The following is an 18,770-nucleotide window of genomic DNA, read 5'->3' on the forward strand; positions in this document are numbered from 1 at the left end:
TAGAATATTCACATAATCTGAGGATTAGGATGCGAGCAACTTTGGAGACCATTATTTTGCCTACCAAAGAGCCCAAACTGATCCCTGGAGTGGTCTGAGGGGGCTGAAAAGAGAAGACCCAGCAAAGGAGGAAAGGGAGGAAGGGAGAGTGAGAGAAGAGGAAAACCAGGAAAATGTAGTGTGTAAGAAGCCCAGGGTATGCAGTTTTAAGAAAGGGAATATTGGGGCACCTGGGTGGTTCTGTTGGTTAAGTGTTGGACTTCAGCTCAGGTCATGATTTCGTTGTTCATGAGTTCGAGCCCTGCATTAGGCTGTGAGCTGTCAGCACAGAATCTGAGCCTGCTTCAGATTCTGTGTCTCCCTTTCTCTCTGCTCTCCCCCATTCCTGCTCTGTCTCTCTCAAAAACGAATAAGCATTAAAAAAGAGGGAATATAATTCTATCAGTTAGCTTTGGGTTTGGCTGTAGATAATAGGAAACCCTGTTACAGTGGTTTAACCAAAGAAGGGCTTTAACTTTTGTCCTGTAACAGTAAGTCTAGAAGAAGCTATCCTTGGCTGGGGTACTAGTGTAAGGTAACCTATGTCTTCCTCCTCTGCTGTGTTTAGTGACTGACTTCCTTTATCACGTTTCCAAGATGGTGGCTACATCTCTAGGGTCAGAAGAATGGGAAAGGGTACAGAGCAAAGGACAAAGGGTAAAAGGAGAATGACTGCTGAGTCTGGTTCCTTTTTGTAAAGCTTCCTCAGAAGCTCTTTCCCAATCACTTCAGCATACATTTCGTTAGCCAGGTTACATGGCCATCTCTAGAAGCATAAGAGGAGTCTGTTGGTCAGGAAGAGGGAAGAATGGATATTAGGCAGGCAGTTAATATTGTCTGCTGCTGTAATACAGTATTTGTTTATCATAGAATTTTTATGATGGATAAGGCATCAAGAAGTCTTTATTCAAGATCACTTCTTCCAAGAAGGTTGGGCTTTAGAAATAGACTTAACTCTTTTTAAAAAGAATTTTGATGATTGGTGTTCTATAGCCTTCATAGAAACTCTTGTAGCACTTGATTTATACACTTAAGAAGCTTTTTCCTTCTGTCTCAGAATTTCCTCTCAGATGTGATTTAATTCTCTTTCTTTTTGTTCAATCTTCTGGAGAGATGGAGTAATACCAGTCAGCATCAATCAATTATCTGGGCCCTTGAAATAGTTTAAACTAGCAATCCTCCAATAAATTAATGGGAAAAAGGCATTGGGAGATGAAATATAGGTGTAATTCTGTTAGAACTTATTGAGGGAATTAGTGAAATACAAAGTGAGGAAAAGTGCACTCAATTTTTATTGGGAAAGAGCTGGTTGAATGAGTTTTCATACAGATTGAAGGGTGTGTTATATATGGTTTTTATTGATGAGGAAGGAAATTTGAACACTTATGAAAACTAGAAATGTAATAAATATTTTAAAAGACTACAGACAGATGACTGCAAGGTGAGAGAAAATGGTTGGCTGTGTTGAAGTGTCCCCCACAGAAGGAGTGAGAGAAGACAGAACGGCACTTCAGTGAAGGCATTTCTGTGCCTGAATTAAGCAAAGTTGCCAGTGCCAGTCTCTTCTGACAGCTGGTGTTTTTTTGGGTTGGTGGTTTTATCTCTTATTTGCTCTCATTGGCAGAGTGAAGGCTAGTTTGGGCAACCATTATAAAAGAGAAACATTTTTAAATGTCATCTTTTGTTGAATTTCTCAAGTATGCCTTAAAAGGTGGAAGCAAATGTCCTTTAAAGTTGTTTTCTTTTTTTTTTTTTTTCCTCCTTTTACATGCTATCTTTGGCCTATCCACCAGGCTGGAAAATTGCTGTTCTCTCCTTCCCTCACCACCAGTGATCCAGGCTTAAATTTTGTAACTCTTCAGATGTTATTAAAGGGTTCCACAATCCCAGAAATTCTGTCTAGTCAGTATGTGCTACTCTTCTTCACCCCCAACACACACACACACATGCTGTAGAAAGCTGGTTACATTCATCTTGAGTCTAAACCCCCATGTAACATACATACACACTCTCACTTTCCTGTCAGGATGAAGTCGAGTGTAACTTTGCCAGATAAACTGGCTATTCTCATTAATGAGATTTGCTCATAGTAGACCCTAACTAGAATGCCAATGAATATTAGATACTTTGATTTCTGATTGATTTGATAACAGAAACCAAACCCTTGAGTATTTGAAAATGTAAAAAGGCTTTAACGTAAGCATTCTATAGACTCTCATCACTGATCCTATTTTCATGGCCAGAAAAGGTGGTATGTGAGTTGGTGTTGAAGAAGTCAAGAGGAAAGTGAAAAAAAGAGCATTTCAAGCTAAGGGCACAGTGTCAGCACTGGTAGCAAGGTAAGACATTGTATTGCATACACAATAAATAGCAAATAATCTGGCAAGGCTAGTGCACAGAGTTTGGGTAATATTGAGATGGAACATAAACTAGGAGATATGTATTAGAACCAGATTTTGGAAGGCCTTGCATGTCAGACTAAGGGGTTGAATTTTATTCATTAGGTAAGATGATTTATAATGATGGAACTGATCTGACCTATGCATTAGGAAGATAATTTATAAAATAGTAAAGGTATTTTAGTGTACGGAATTCTCATATGTGTACAGAGTTCTAGAGTTTACATAGCTTTTCTACCTACTTTAAAACCATTTTATCTTATAGAATGAAGTAAATAAAGCCCTACATGAGGTTGGGAATTCATGTCATACAGAATTTGTTTGAAATTGATGGAACTGACTCCCACTATTTGGAGAGTTCTACGTAGAAAGGGTATAGATTTGTTCTGTATTGTCTCTGTATGCAAGGCATAAAACGGAGAAGATAATTCAACTCCTCTAGAAAGTCTTTAAAAGTTAATAAGATGGAAAACACAGTTAAATAAGGAACAACTTAGAAAGCACAAAAAATGATCTCTCAAAGACAGTCATTCTTAGAAATCTGGTATATTGTCCTCCATATTCTTTTGGCACATGTATTCATCTGTCTATCCATTCGCTCGCTTATACAACAAATATTTACAGATATTATGGTAGATAATATAGATACAAGATAAATAAGATAGACATGGTTCCTGTTCTTATGGGGTTTGTGGTTAAATTTATTCTTTTTACAAAGTTATAATTGTATATTCACATCCTGATTATTCACATTAACGATTTAAATGATCACATGACATGCACTTGCCATGCCATTATAGATGCATCACCTGTAAATATTTTACCTTGTGCATATGCCATATTTTTTCCTCTGTTAAACATTTAGATGGATCCCAGTGTTTTTGCTATTGTAAACAATTTTAGTAAACAAATGCCTATTTCCCCCCACATTTTAGATAATTTTCTTAGAAGAGATTTCTGTAAGAATTACAGAGCCAAAGGAAATAAACATTGATGAGGCATTTGACAGTAGTTATTGCTTAACAAACAGTGCCCACATTTATTTTCTATACAGCAGTATAAGAATCAGTTCATCTTATGGCAACCTCACCACATTGGTCATTACTCTGAAAAGATTAATTTGGCATGAAAAAAGTAGCCAATATCTTTCATCTTCATTAGAGAAGACTATGAGATGACTCATTCCAGCTGTCAGAAAATGCAAGGTGATACCTTGTGCTTTTGTGAATGCCTTGTGACTGGAGGTGTGCAGTCCCAACTACTCCGACATGTGATCTTCCATCGAGAATCACTCTAGAGTCTCAGTGATTGCCACGGCATTTTGATTCTCTTCTATGACGGTGGTCCAACGTGATCATGAATGAAAATGTGCTATTTTGCTGGTGATGGAACGAATGTCAATGGATTGGGAAACGTGGAGGACATGTGAAAAGAAGAAACTTTAAATAATCCAAATAGGATAGAATTAGAAGTAGTCAATAGGTTTGCTTATAAGAGTTAGTGAAAGGAGGAAACACCACAAAGAGAAACAGAAGCACCTACAGAAGCAGAAAGGAAGGAAACCAAATGCTCAGCAGTTCCAAGAGACAGAACAGGTCACCAGGGGTTCGATACAGATATGCCACAAGTACTAATTGCTTTGTTACAAGAGAAATGGCCTAAAAATATGTGAACGAGGCAGGGCCCTAGAGGTACTAATGGCAGTGGAAATGGTTGCCATGACAACGGCAAGGAAAAGTCAACCAAAGGAATTACTAATACATATGAGTGTAAATGTGTCTGACATTGAATAATGTGAGCTGATTCCTTGGCAGATTCCAACACTATTTTTGANGGATGCATGGTAAGGGTAACTAATTTTTTTCTAAGAGTTGGGCTTTGATTTAAAAATAGCTTTTATTATTAGGGGTGCCTGGCTGACTCAGTTGGTAAAGCATGCAACTTTTGATCTCAGGGTTGTGAGTTTGAGTCCCACACTGGGTGTTCAAATTGCTTAAAAAGAAATTCTTTAAAAATAAAATAAAATAAAATAGATTTTATATTTAGAAAATCATAGGAACATTAAAGTGTATTTTCAAAAGAAAAAAGAAATTGCTTATCACCCTCTCTATCAATATTACAGCTTGCTTTTTCGTCTCATCTAACTGCATTATTATGTATCTGTAAGCTTAGTATTCTCACAGTTTTGCATTTTGCTTTTATCATTAAATCTCAAGTCTAAAGCATTTTCCATATTTTAAAATCATCTTCATAATTGACAATTAACATTTTTACGCAGTAGTTCATCAGTTGCATTGTATCATTTACTCAGTCATTCACCTATTGGAAGGGATTTATGTATTATTCACAAGTTGTGTTATAAGCAATGCAGAGGGAATAGGTAGGGTTCAGATTAATGTTATGACGTGCTGTTTTTCAGCATTACATAGAATTGAGCTTGTGTTTGGGCCATGGTGCATTACAATACACAAATATCTGCTAGCTGGAGGGTGGGAGGGGTCAGTAATTCTTGATTATCAGGTAGTGCCAACAATTAATAGGATAGGGACGAATGCTTTTCTCATTATGCCTCATATTGCTTTATAATGCACATCTGCTCCTGGGCTCTACTGAAACCCTTCATGCTTTTCTGAAAGACCCTTTCTTACCCCAAATGAATCTGTCAATAATAATTATTATGGTAAAAGTAAAAAACCCAGCTAACATGACTGAAACAAGTCTGATGTTAAGAAAATTAGCTGCGTACCACAGGATGACAGTAATCTCTTGAATTCATGTTAAATCAGGTGTCTTTTCCATCCAGTATTGGAAGGGCCTCTGCTTGGCCTCATGTACTGTACCATTCATCTTGTTTTTTGTACTACTGGCTCAGAATGACTGTCAGTGTTTCAGGTTGTTAATAGGGTTGTTTGCTTCCATGAGGATGCATTCTGAATATATGACTATTCTATCAGCCTGCATGATTAACACATCAAAGGGCAGCCCCATAAGTCACTTGTAGAGGATCTGCTTGAACTTGGAAAATTCAATGCAAGCTTAATGCCCCTGATGATGAGTTGATGACAGATTTCAAGTGGAGACGATTTTTACCAAAACTCCAGTTTCGATGACCATACAGTTACTAAAGAGTAATACTGATTCAAATCAACTAAAAGCTGTTGGTTTTGTGTAATTGTGGTTAAACATACTTAATAAAGAATAATAAATTATCATTTTGCATTCCAATAGGCTATTTGGCTAGAAGGTAGAATAGAAGGATTTGAGGAAGGAAAGGAATAAACAAAAAGGGGTTGAGAGAATGAGATAAAAATAGGAAGCCCAGAAAGAAATAGGATTAATCCCAATCATCAGACACACTTGGGAAATTTTTTAGATACTTAGAGTTGTTAATAAACTACTTGGTCAGAGGACTGTGTTGGGCTTCTGTGTCCAGAGATGCCTTTGGAGCAGCATTTGAGAATCAGACTAAATATCTGCTGCTTTCCTTAGAAGGGGAAATGTTCTTGGTTTCTTTTTCCCAAATCAGAAAGGACTCGTAAGAACAGTTTGTTTTTTTGTGTTGAGTATATTCCTAATGTCTTTGCAAGGAAGTGTCAATCCCAAAGAAAAGGGGATTCTACTTCTCATTGCAAGAGGAAAAAGGGTGTAAAGGAACCCCAGATATCTCAGAGGAAACATTGGGAGGGAGGAGTGTTAGAGCAGTGGCCTTCAAACTGTGGCTCCAACTCGCAAGATCAAACACATTTTACATGGTGACTCAGTAGGGTGTGCATAAGCACACAACACTAGACAAATGGTTTTTGAAACAGTGTTTATCCTCACTGATCTCTTTGCATCAAACACATCACCACTAGTCTACTGACAAGATGATGTGTGTTAATTTACCAGATTTGATCCTCATGATAACCCTCAGCAGGTATTATGTTGTAGTTTTCTGAATGAGGAAATAGGGTTCCAGGAAGTGAAATCACTGGCCCATGTCCACATGGCAGTTAAGGGGAGGAACTGAGATATGCACTTGTATCTGACTGATCAAAGCTGAGCCATTCAACACTGTGCTAAGTGGCCTTTCCCCAGGAAGTACTGAAAATTGGTCCTGACTTTCTTAGCAACCAAAGAAAGGAGAAAAAGGTGATTGGTTAGAAGAACTGTAATATCTCAGGAACTGGCTCTGAAACCCAGGCTTTCAGTATGGCAGCAGTAGAGTCCTGGGATTCAAAGCATGGGCTCCATCGGTTAGAGTGCCTAGTTTGATGGTTGCTACTCCACACTGACCAGCTGTTATAGCTTGGGCAAGTTAAAACTCTCTACACATTACTTACTTCATTTATAAAGTATTAATATTAACAGTAGACTCCATGTAGGTTTTCTGTAAAGGTTAAAAGAGAGGATCCATGGAAGTATCCAATATGGTCTTGAAAACAGATTTGGTATTCCATGAACGTTAGTTGTTACCATGGACATTGGGAAGGTGCATGAGCATGTTAGCAACCCCTTCATTTAAAGCCAGACCCCTTGGGCCTATAACTCAGTAACTTTGTTTATGGTGCTCCAAATCCTACTGAGAAGCAAAATGTATTATTTGAACCAATTAGGGCTAGATGGAATCTCATAATAAACATATGCTAATCATGCAAAGACCCCTAAGCAGTTACTAAAATGATGGGGACAAAATTGCTTCTAGGTCATTACTTTCATTATTGCTCTTATAACTCTGACTAAATATAGTCATGAGTTCTCTTGTTGATAGTCCCATCTATTGGAATTAGTGGCTTCAGTTCAGTTTTCATTATCCAGGTCTCTCAATCACAAAATCATAGAGTCCAATATTTGAAACTCACATTCTAAAATGAATGGAGTAAACTTGGGAAGCCTGGGAGAAACTTAGAATCCTCACTGTAAATAATTGCTTCTAGGATCTGTTCCTAAGATACTTTGTTAGAACAACATGGGGTGATGTTCTTTGATTTTGATTATATCATAAATACCTTTTCAAACAAGGCACTCGTGCCAAGCATTTGAAGTGAGAACAGTACCTTTCTTATTGAAGCACTTCTGGTTTTGTCACCTAGTGACAACTCATCCACCAAGTATGGGAGTCATCATCAAAAACTGTTGAGTAATACTGTCCCTGGTCAAAAGGAAACTAAGCTATTCAGATAACTTTTTGCGTAAGTTTCATTGTTATTATTATTATTTTTGTTTGAGAGAGAGAGACAGCACATGAGTGAGAGTGAGAGGCAGGGAGAGAAAGAGACAATCTCATGAGGGGCAGAGAGAGGGAGAGAGAGAGAGAAGCAGTCTCATCCAAAGTGGGGCTTGTGTTGAGAGGGGCTTGTGCTCACCTGAAGTGGGTCACAAGCTCACCCGATGTGAGACTTGAACTCATAAACCATGAGATCATGACCTGAGCCATGTAGGTGCCCTGCATGAGTTTCATTTTGTGAGTTAGATCTCATCAGATAATATTCTCACCTCTGTCTCCATCTCAACAGCTGGGATTCTTGGGAAGTAGTATAAAGTTTAGGGAAGCTTGACCCATGATCATCTCAAATTCTTGGAACACATTATTTGGAACTTGAGTAACTAACTTCACTGGTGAGGTGGTCCTCCAGAGGACCTACTCTCTAGAATGAATTGGAGTGAGACAAGTGAAAGACTTAATTGATATAAGCAGTTTGAATCTTATTATGCTCTCAGAATTTCTGGAACATGTCTTGTTCCCATGTATATGCTTCTTCTGTAGATATAGACTATGTGGCATTGACAAGCTCATAAAATATCAAGAATTGCAATATTGATAATAATAATGATTACATTTTTTAGTGCTTACTGTATGCCAAACTATGCTAAGGATTCTACATTAAAAATCTCAGTTCCTATTCTGTAAGGTAGGTACCCTTACTATATCCATTTTAAAAATGAGAAAACTGAGACACAGAAAGTTTATTCATTACTCAAGGTCTCACAACCAGTCCTATCTCATGTTGACAAGCTATTAACAGTGCTTTATGCCCTTTCTTTCGGCCTTGATTGCTCCTTAATAAATCTCCAGAAAAATAACCACACCTTGTGGTGGTTCCTAGTCACCCAAGAGGTCTTCTAAAATATATTGTATTTTTGCTTTATTACTGTCACATGGGGATTGCTACCAGTTGTGGATGAAAGCCACAGCCTGAATAGAGCCATTGGTGCCAGGCCTCCCATTTTACAAAGTGCAATATCTGTTAACATGAGGTTCTGCCCCTGTAAAAACATCTCCAATTCTAGAACCCAGAAGTTCCTGGGTCCTACAGCAATAGATAGGCCTAAGTGTACAGTAATGTCTCAATGACCTCTATCAGACCATGACCCTACTTGGAATGGGTTTCATCTCCTTTCTTTTAAGACCCAGATGAGGAAGTCTGCCTCTGTGAAACCTTCTCTGATCTCTTCATATCTTCCCCAGCCAGGGTGGCAGCCTGCCCTTGGACAGACACATTCAGGGTGGCTCTCGGATATACCTAGACCATAGGGTGCTTGGGGAGGGGTATCAGCAGAAAAGGAGGAAACTTATTGGTAAGAGAGGGCCTTGCATGTTTACTCTAGGAAGTTAGAATTTCATCTAGAGGGCAGAGGGAACCACTGACAAGTTTTAAGCAGGGGAATTGACATCATTTGCATTTAGGAAGGTCATTAATAGGGAAGAAGTGGTAGTCCTCAAATGAGTAGGCATCAGAACCTGCCAGAGCATTTATTAAAACACAAGACTCCTAGGAGCCTACTCCAGAGTGTCTGATATAGTGAGTCTGGGGTGGGGCCCGAGAATCTGCATTTCTGAGTTTTCGGGTGATGCTGATGTTACTGGTATGGGAGCCTCATACTGAGAACCACGAGAACACCTGTTGCAGGGAAACAATGGTGATTTGAATCAAAGCTGTGATCGTGAGGTTAGGGATGCAAAGATACTTTAAGAACTATTTAAGACATAGAACTTGACTGTGTTGGTGATGAGCAGAGGGAAGTAAGGAAGAGAAAGGTTTTGAACTGGGTAACTGGGTGGGCAGAGGGGCCATCAATGAGCTGGAGAATCAAAGAGAAACAATCTTTAAAAGTGCAGTAGTCTTGGGGCGCCTGGGTGGCTCAGTTGGTTGAGTATCTGACTTCAGCTCAGGTCATGATCTCACAGTTCGTGGGTTCGAGCCCCGCATCGGGCTCTGTGCTGACAGCCAGCTCAGAGCCTGGAGCTGCTTCAGATTCTGTCTCCCTCTCTCTGACCCTCCCTTGCTCGCTCACACTCTGTCTCTGTCTCTCTTTCTCTCTCTCTCTCTCTCTCTCAGAAATAAATAAAATATACAAAAATTTAAAAAAAGTGCAGTAGTCTTAGGGTAAATGCATTTTGCTGTACCTCACATTAAGGGCTTCCTTTTAAAGATGACTCCATTTTGGGGCGCCTGGGTGGCTTAGTCGGTTAAGCGTCCGACTTTCGCTTAGGTCATGATCTCGCGGTTCGTGGGTTCGAGCCCTGCGTCGGGCTCTGTGCTGACTGCCAGCTCAGAGCCTGGAGCCTGTTTCAGTCTGTGACTCCCTCTCTCTCTGACCCTCCCCTACTCACACTGTCTCTCTCTCTCCTAGAAATAAATAAAACATTAAAAAAAAATAATAAAGATGACTCCATTTTTCCACTTCAGTGACTTCTACTTTTCTGAGTATTATGGAAGTATTTTATGAGGGCCTTTCGGTAAATTAAGTGGCTTCCATGGATGGTTTTATGGTACCAAGCAGGCATGTGTAAGGGAGAGGAATTCACGGCGAGATGAATGAGACTGTCAGAGGGTGTGTGTTTGGGGCTACATCATATTCTTTCCTCCTTGCTTGTCCCCTGCAGTGCTGTGATTACAGCGGCAGTAGGAAACACCCACAAACAGATTCTCCTGGTTGGCAACAATTATGAATATTATCACTCAGCAAGCATGGAAGTTGTTCACCATTTTAAAAAAGGATGGACAATAATTTATTGTTCAAATACAGCACAACGGAAATAGTGTTCGGTAGGGGAATCCTAAGTGAGTTAAGTCAGCAGCAGCAGGATTTCCCTGTGTTTGCAACAAAGCAGGAAGGAGAGAAAACCCCCGTGCAGCTTGTCTTTGAGAAAAGAACATAAATTAACTGCCTGGTAAACTCAGGCAAGGGATTGGTCAGCAGACGCAGAAGCCGCCAGTGTTTTCCAACACCAAGCTCTTTTCACCCCGGCAGCTCCATTGGAGGCACAACCGTGACGGCAAATGAGAAAAGATGTGCTCGTGGAAAGATGCTTGCCGGCCAGACTGGTCATAATTCATGCTCCAGCAATGCTGTGCCTGGGGGAGGGGGAATGAAACATTTATGAAAATGGCACTTTCCCAGCAGCACCTCATGTTTGTCAAAGGGAAGAAGGTAAAGGAGCAGGAATCGTCTCTGAAGAGAGGCCATGCTGGTTTCGATTTTGTTTGTGTCTTTCGGGCTAGACAGCATGTATGAGGGTTTGAATGTGAACCCACTGAGCGGTTCCTATCCTTGACTCTGCCATTTCACCGCATCTCAAAATATCCTCCTGAAGTACCCATGAGGGTAGAAGAGAGTGGATTTGATCTTTAGAGGGTGGAGGTGTAGCCTGAAGCATCCACCTACGAGTGAGAAATGTCATTGGAACACCAAAAAAAAAAGGAAGCACATTTTGCATTCTATTCCCTGATATGCTCACATTTGTTGTAATAGTAACAGTCATCTGTACTCTGCCACTAGAAGCATAAAATTGAGAAAATTCTCCCCAGATGACACCAAGGCAATTTGACATTCTGTAATTCTTTCTGCCACTCAGTAAGCAATTAGGGGCGTTTTCTCAAATTTATGGTAATTTTGTCCAAGAAGAAGGGCCCAGTAGTTCTCTGGAAGGAGTAGAATCCAACTTTGGTCAGAAGACAATGAGCTCTATTTGGAATAAGAACAGCGGCTTAATCAGCAAGGGCCCTGTGCTCATGCAAGTTTTGCTGACATTTTGTTTTCCCAAATAATTTTAACAATGCGCAAGCTTTCTGGTATTATCTGAGAATGCATGGAAAGAGCACTGGGCTGGCAAATGAAGCACCGTTATGATGAGCCTTGTGCCCTCGGAGAGCCACTTCACCTTGGTTTCCTCACCCATAAAATGAGAAGCTGAAGCTCAGTCATCTCTAAAATCAATTCCAGGTACCAAATCCCTATTTTTAACATACGGAACAATATTAACCAGTCCCTATGCACTGACTGTACAAAGACTTGGTGAAAACAACTGAAGGGAAAAAAAGGCTCGAGAGTCTGAATTTGAGCTGTATATTCTCTTTTGAACGATGTGGCACAGGTGTAGGGCATGAATCATATTTATTTTTGAAACAAATATTTAAAACGTGTATTTAGTTCCAGGTCCTCTTCTAAGTTCTTTACAAATACTGCTTCACTTAATCCTTGTGATCTCGCTGTGAGGTGGGTACTATTATAATTCCCATTCTACAGGTGAGAAAACCAAAGCAGGGACAGGTTAACTGACTTGTACAAAATTATAACTAGCAAGCACAGAGCCAGATTTTGAACCCAGGCAGTATGGTTTCAGAGTTCTTGCTCCTAACTGCCGCATTGCGTTCTTTCTCCCTGGAACAATGGAGATAATGTATTTTTCCCCGCTGCCAGATTACGCTGCAGTTGTGCCATGGCACTTCTGCTCTTGGCACGAAGATGAATATGATTTTCCCCTACCCTCTTGGAGCCCCAAGTTCAGGGGAGGAGAGCTACAAAATCAGCAAACTATAGGAGGAGTGTTTTCAGAGGCATAGTGAAGGGGACAGAGGCGGGAGTGATTCTGTCTGATTAGGGGAAGGTTAGGGGGACATGGGGATAAAGTGAAGGATGCAGGGAAGGCCTTGAAGGAAATTTGGCCTAAGAATTTTAGGATGCTTATAAATTGACTGGAGAGGGAAGGGAATGTGGAGAGTGGATGGGAGTTCCTGCTAGAGGGCACAGAGGACACAGCAGTGTAGCCAGACCTCCAGTGAGTCCGAAGCTTTGGGAATTCCACCTGAACTCAAGTTCTTGCCACGAAGTAGGAGCAAACATTTCTATGTTATTTAAATCTTTTACATTGAAGATGTATTTCTTTTACAAAACCAAAAATAAAGCTATTTTATTTTAAGGCACAATTGTTTACTTTAAAAAGCAACTTGTCTTTGTTCTTTTAGAGAAACCAAAGCTATCTTATATACTTGGCTTCCTTAAAATATGAGCTTTGAAAACAAATCCAAGCCCTTATGCTCATTGGCTGTATGTCCTTGCCTTTTCTGGGTGGCTGTATGTCCTTGCCTTTTCTGGGTTTCAGTCTACTTTTGTATAAATTGGAGATGGTCATAACTATGCTGCTGGCTTGATGGAAGAAATATAAATGAGACAATGAATATAAAATATATAATAGCTACCAGAGCCTGGCACAGAGGGGATTAGTAAATATTATTTTGCATCCCCATCATCTTTGTAAAAATAGTTTTCCCACATATATTGGGTTAAATCTTAGACAAGTTAGGTTCTTGGCCACACACGAACTTGTCCTTGTACGTGCTCAGCGCCTCTGGTTTCAGGGTGGACGGTAAGCAGGTGCTTGAGATGAAAATATCTTATGTAGATTCTAATTAGCCTTCTCAGCTCATATAGCTCTGGGAGAAATATTGGCATGCAGCCAGGAGCACTTCTCAACAACTTTTCCCAGTACACGGAGGACTTTCCTGAATCCTATGCAAGGCAGTGACATATGACAAACATCAGGGGCACAGATAGGTGATCTTATCTGCTCTTTTAGAGTTGTATGCACACCCCTCTGCTTTCTCACTCACAAGCAATCAAGGAATGCCCCAGCTTTCTGTGCTTGTTGACTCAACTCTATTGTTTTTTTACCAAGGCGGTATTGTAAATGATATATTTGATTTCCTATTTGTAATTATCCACCTTCATTTTATATATATTTACAGTCAGTTTTCAATACGCTCTTAGGAAACACCGACATGGTCCAAGCCATCCTCACAGGGACAATTCTAGGGCTTCCTTTTGTAATCCTCCTTTTCCCTACAAGCTGTTCTCCATCCTGCAGCCTTAGTGACCTTTCGGAAAGCCACACCCTGATTAAAGCGTTCTAGTGGCTTACCATGCACTAGAAGAAAATCTGAACACTCTTCTCTGACTTACAGAGCTCTTACTGAGTTCTTATGGCATGATCATTTGAACTTGGAGGAGGACAGTGGTGGATTTTCTACCCTGTACAACAAAATACAAAGATTTATTTTTCTCCCAGAGTAGAGATGGTTTTATGGAGTGACACCTTTTCTCTCAAAGGGTTTATTGTCACACTGGACAATCAGGAGGAAGTGCTTGACATAGAAGGAAATACCCATACAGATTTCTTTGACATAAAATTAGTTGTGAGGTCCTGTTAGGATGGCCTTATAGAATACCCACACTTAGAATATATCACCAGAGTATAGCCTGTGACTTAGTACAATGTGCATTTATGAAGTGCCAGATGCGAAGGCTGAGAATCCAAGGACCGTATGGATTGGCCAAAGAACTACTAAGAACAAAACTGGTCTGAGCTTAAGCTGATACATTGTGAAGTGTGATCTTTGAACAGTGAATCACTGATTGAATTCTTACTGTCTATGACACGATGTGACGTAGGGAAATCAACAGTGGGCCAGTGGAAGGAAGGATACTCAAAAGGTCGAACAGGTGCTTTCCTGAAGACATTCGTCATTGAGGAGAGATAAAATATATGTTCACTATGAGTAGCTTGAGAACCACTAAAGGGGAGACTGGAGATACCAGGACACCTAGCACAGACCTAGTGTGTGTGTGCTGAGGGGTGAGGATCAGTGGGGAGGGGGGGTCCTGGGGAGAGATTCTTATAAGAGGCAAATTTTGAGTTGGGACATAAATGATTCAGATTATTGTGAGTAATAAGGTCATCTGAGGAGGAGATAATGTCTTGAACAAAGAGAGTGAGAAGGATCCTAGGGAAATACAGAACAAAGGTTGGAAGGACAGAAGCCGAGGGGCTCTGTTGCCAAAGAAAGCTGTACTTTGATAAATGACTGTCAAATATCTAGATAAAGATGAGCATTATGGAAACAAATAGAAATTTACAAGAAATATATGGTAGTTAAAAACAAACAAGCCAATTGCTTTGGGCTCTGAATATTTTGTAATATAATTCCTGGGAAAGAGATTTTGAGTTGCTTTGCTAGAACATTCATTCCTTCAGCATCTGTTGGGTACTGTGTTCCAGGCATCAGGTTAGATGCTCCATCCTAAAATATAACATAAACACAAATCTTTTTTTGGAACAAGGAGTGGTACAAAAGATAAATGAATACATACATATCCAATTGTTGATAGTAACACGTTCATTACCAGAATAATACAGTGCCTGTGTGAAAAAGGAAGAAAAATATTTTTAGAGAGCTGCTCTCCCTATTTTGGAATATGAGGACAACACCTGCCAAATTTGGCACAAAATGATCATTGCGCCCCAGCAGAGATACACATGAACAACTGACTCAGCCGTGATGGGTGGTTTCAAAATCAACAGCAGTTTCTGGGCATAGGATTTCAGCTTTCAGTGCATGTTGTTACCCTGTGCTAATTCCTTTAATATTTTTAGTAACTTGTAGTTACAAGTACAAAATTGTTAATAGCAAGAGCATAAAGGACAGATTTATGATGACTGAAAATGAAATAGTGTCCTTCAGTTATTGAACAATCAAGTCAAAAATTTTTTGGAGAATGGTCTTTCTCAGGCTACACTTAATTAAGCTCTAATATTTCACCAAATGACCTGGAAGAAGTAAAATGCATTTTTTTGTCCGTTGCATTTAGTTCATTAATAAATGATCCTCATCATTTAATAGTATAAGTTGTTAATTTATAACCCAGATCATATTCTGCTCTTCCAGCATTCTTTTTTATTTAATTCATATTTTCTCTAGGAAAAATATTAGGGAACATACACATGAAAAGGAATGCTGAGCATGAATACTAGTTATTCTGTTTTTCTTCAAATTCTCTTGATTCAAGTAGAAAATTATAAAAAGCTCGTATAAAGATAATTACAATCAGCACCCAGAAAAGAACTGAGTGATATTAGGTCTTCTCTGTCACCTTGAATGACATGCTTTGAATAATCATTCCTTCTGGTTAGGGGAGGTATTTGGCCTTATGACAAAACTCATATTCCTAATTAACCTCAAACTAATGCATGGGGTATTTTAAAAATTGTGGCTAAGTGCCGGTAGCCAATTTTCTGCATTTAACCTGTGTGAGTTCCCAGGTTCGTGTTTCTATCACGCTGGAGTGGGCTCGTGTAGGAGACGAGTGGGAAGGTCAGTGTGCACCATGTATTTCACTGGCTCTCACAGACTCTCTGATTGGGCCTAATGGTAGAAAATTGCAGTGTTTAAAATAGTATGAGGTTAGCTGTCTCTGACATAGCATTTCCTTTTTTAAAAAAATTTTTTTATAGTTATTTATTTTTGAGACAGAGAAGATGAGCGGGGGAGGGGAAGAGAGAGAGAGGGAGACACAGAACCTGAAACAGGCTCCTGGCTCTGAGCTCCCAGCACAGAATCCGATGCGGGGCTCAAACCCACGAACTGCAAGATCATGACCTGAGCCGAAGTCTGACACTTAACTGACTGAGCCACCCAGGCGCCCCAGACATAGCATTTCCTATCTTTGCATGGAAATGTCTATGAGGTGCAAAGAAAATCCTAAAACTATATTATACCACCTAAGAAGATTTAAGAAAGAAAGTTTATTGGCAGAGGGTAGATTAAGAAACACCTCCTCATCTTCCCTTTCTGGCACACCCATACTTTACCTTATGGAACAGACCCATTTGAAAAAAAAAAAGGATAGAGAAATACTGATTGTTTCCTATTAACTGTCTGTCCTGTCTTCAGGATCTAGTGTCTGATCTTCTTTTCTTCAGAATCAATGATTTAAAAAATTTTTAAATGTTTTTATTTATTTTTGAGAGAGAGACAGCATGGGGGGGGGGCAAAGAGAGAGAGGGAGACACAAAATCTGAAAGAGGCTCCAAACTGTCAGCATAGAGCCCAACATGGAGCTCAAACTCACGAACCATGAGACCATAACTTGAGCCGAAGTCAGATGCTTAACTGACTAAGCCACTCAGGCGCCCCCAGAATCAATGATTTTTAAGATGACAAAAGGACAAAATTACACCTCTCTATCCTTGTATATTCACTAGCACAAAGTGTTAGTATAAAACACCAGAATGTGAAGAATGGGGTAGGTGCTGGCAGGGACATGGCTTGGTATAGAGGAATGAATGAACAGAGGGAGCAGGGTTAGAATCTTACCTCTTCCACTTGATAGCCTAGAGGCTTTGGCGATGTGACTTACTCTTCTGGAGCTTGTTTCCACATCTGTAATATGGAGACAATAATGTTTATCTTATAGACTTGATATAAAAAGTGTCTTATACAGTGTTGGCACATGGTAAGCATTCAAGACATGGTAGTAGTAGTTGATGATGATGATGGTGATGATGATGATGAGGAGGAGGTATAGATTCCAATAGGTAAAGCATTATGGTTAAAGGAGGAGACTTGAAGACAGATGCTTATTGTAGTTCATGCTGGGGGAAGTGGGTTTTATTCATTGGATTTGTTTAGTATGTCAGAGATCCAGGCAAGAAGAACCCCTCATCTCAGAATAGTGGAGCTGTCTGTTAGAAGCCAGGATGGAGACAGTATAACCCACTGCTAACCTATAATCTACCTTCCAGCAAGTAAAAAGTGGGCAAGAGAATTGATTTACCTGATTTTTGGCAAATACGTCATTTAAAAAAATCTCACTGCATAGAATGTGTAGATTACTTTGGGTAGTATTGACATTTTAACAGTATTTATTCTTCCAATCCATGAGCATGGAATGTTTTTCTATTTCTTTGTGTCTTTGATTTGTCATAATTTTTCTATAGTTTTCAGCATATAGATCTTTTACATCTTCGGTTAGGCTTATTTCTAGGTATTTTATGGTTCTTGGTGTAATTGTAAATGGGATCAATTTCTTGATTTCTCTTTCTGTTACTTCATTTTTGGTGTATAGAAATGCAACTGATTTCTGTACATTGATTTTGTATCCTGTGACTTTGCTGAATACATGTATTAATTCTAGCAGCTTTTGGTGAATTCTTTCAGGTTTTCCATGTAGAGTATCATGTCATCTGCAAAAAGTGAAAATTTGACTTCTTCTTTGCTATTTGGATGCCTTTTATTTCATCTTATTGTCTGATTCCTGAGGGTAGGACTTCCAACACTATGTTAAACAACAGTGGTGAGAGTGGACATCCCTGTCGTGTTCCTGATCTCAGGAGGAAAGCTCTCAGTTTTTCCCCATTGAGGATGATATTAGCTGTGGGCTTTTCATACATGGCTTTTATGATGTAGGTGTGTTCCTTCTCTCCTGACTTTCTTGAGGGTTTTTATTAAGAAACGATGATGTATTTTGTCATGTTTTTTCTGCATCTATTGACAGGATCATATGGTTCTTATCCTCTCTTCTATTAATGTGACGTATCACATTGATTGATTTGCAAATATCGAACCAGCTCTGCAGCCCAGAAATAAATCCCACTTGATTGTAGTGAATAGTTCTTTTGAGGTACTGTTGAAGTATCTTGTTAAGAAGTTTTGCATCCTTGGGCCGCCTAGGTGGCTCAGTCGGTTAAGCGTTTGACTTCGGCTCAGGTCATGATCTCACAGTTCATGGTTTCGAGCCCCGCGTCGGGCTCTGTGCTGACAGCTCNTTGAGTTTTGGTAGTGTGTGGGTGTTTAGGAATTTGTCAGTTTCTTCCAGGTTGTCCAGTTTGTTGGCATATAATTTTTATTGTATTCTCTGATAATTGTTTGTATTTATGTGGTGTTGGTTGTGATTTCTCCTCTTTCATTCATGATTTTATCTATTTGGGTCCTCTCTCTTTTCTTTTTGTGAATTCTGGCTTGGGATTTATCAATTTTGTTTATTTTTTCAAAAAACCACTTCTGAGGGGCGCCTGGGTGGCTTAGTCGGTTAAGCGTCCGACTTTCGCTTAGGTCATGATCTCGCGGTTCGTGGGTTCGAGCCCCGCGTCGGGCTCTGTGCTGACTGCCAGCTCAGAGCCTGGAGCCTGTTTCAGAGTCTGTGGCTCCCTCTCTCTCTGACCCTCCCCTGCTCACGCTGTCTCTCTCTCTCCTAGAAATAAATAAAAAACATTAAAAAAAAAAAAAACCACTT

General features: G+C 39.8%; 1 long non-coding RNA gene across 2 annotated transcripts in view; it reads left to right on the plus strand.

Moving 5' to 3' along the window:
- Window positions 1-2,303: 2,303 nt before the first annotated feature.
- Window positions 2,304-18,770, plus strand: part of LOC144221745 (uncharacterized) — a 32,128-nt gene continuing 15,661 nt past the window's right edge. For both annotated transcript variants that reach the window (XR_013332168.1, XR_013332167.1), the window contains exon 1: window positions 2,304-2,378. This is a non-coding gene — a long non-coding RNA (uncharacterized LOC144221745). The remainder of the gene's footprint in view (window positions 2,379-18,770) is intronic.

This window comes from Crocuta crocuta, unplaced genomic scaffold (assembly GCF_008692635.1).
Source record: "Crocuta crocuta isolate KB4526 unplaced genomic scaffold, BGI_CrCroc_1.0 scaffold211, whole genome shotgun sequence".
NCBI classification, from domain to species: domain Eukaryota; kingdom Metazoa; phylum Chordata; class Mammalia; order Carnivora; family Hyaenidae; genus Crocuta; species Crocuta crocuta.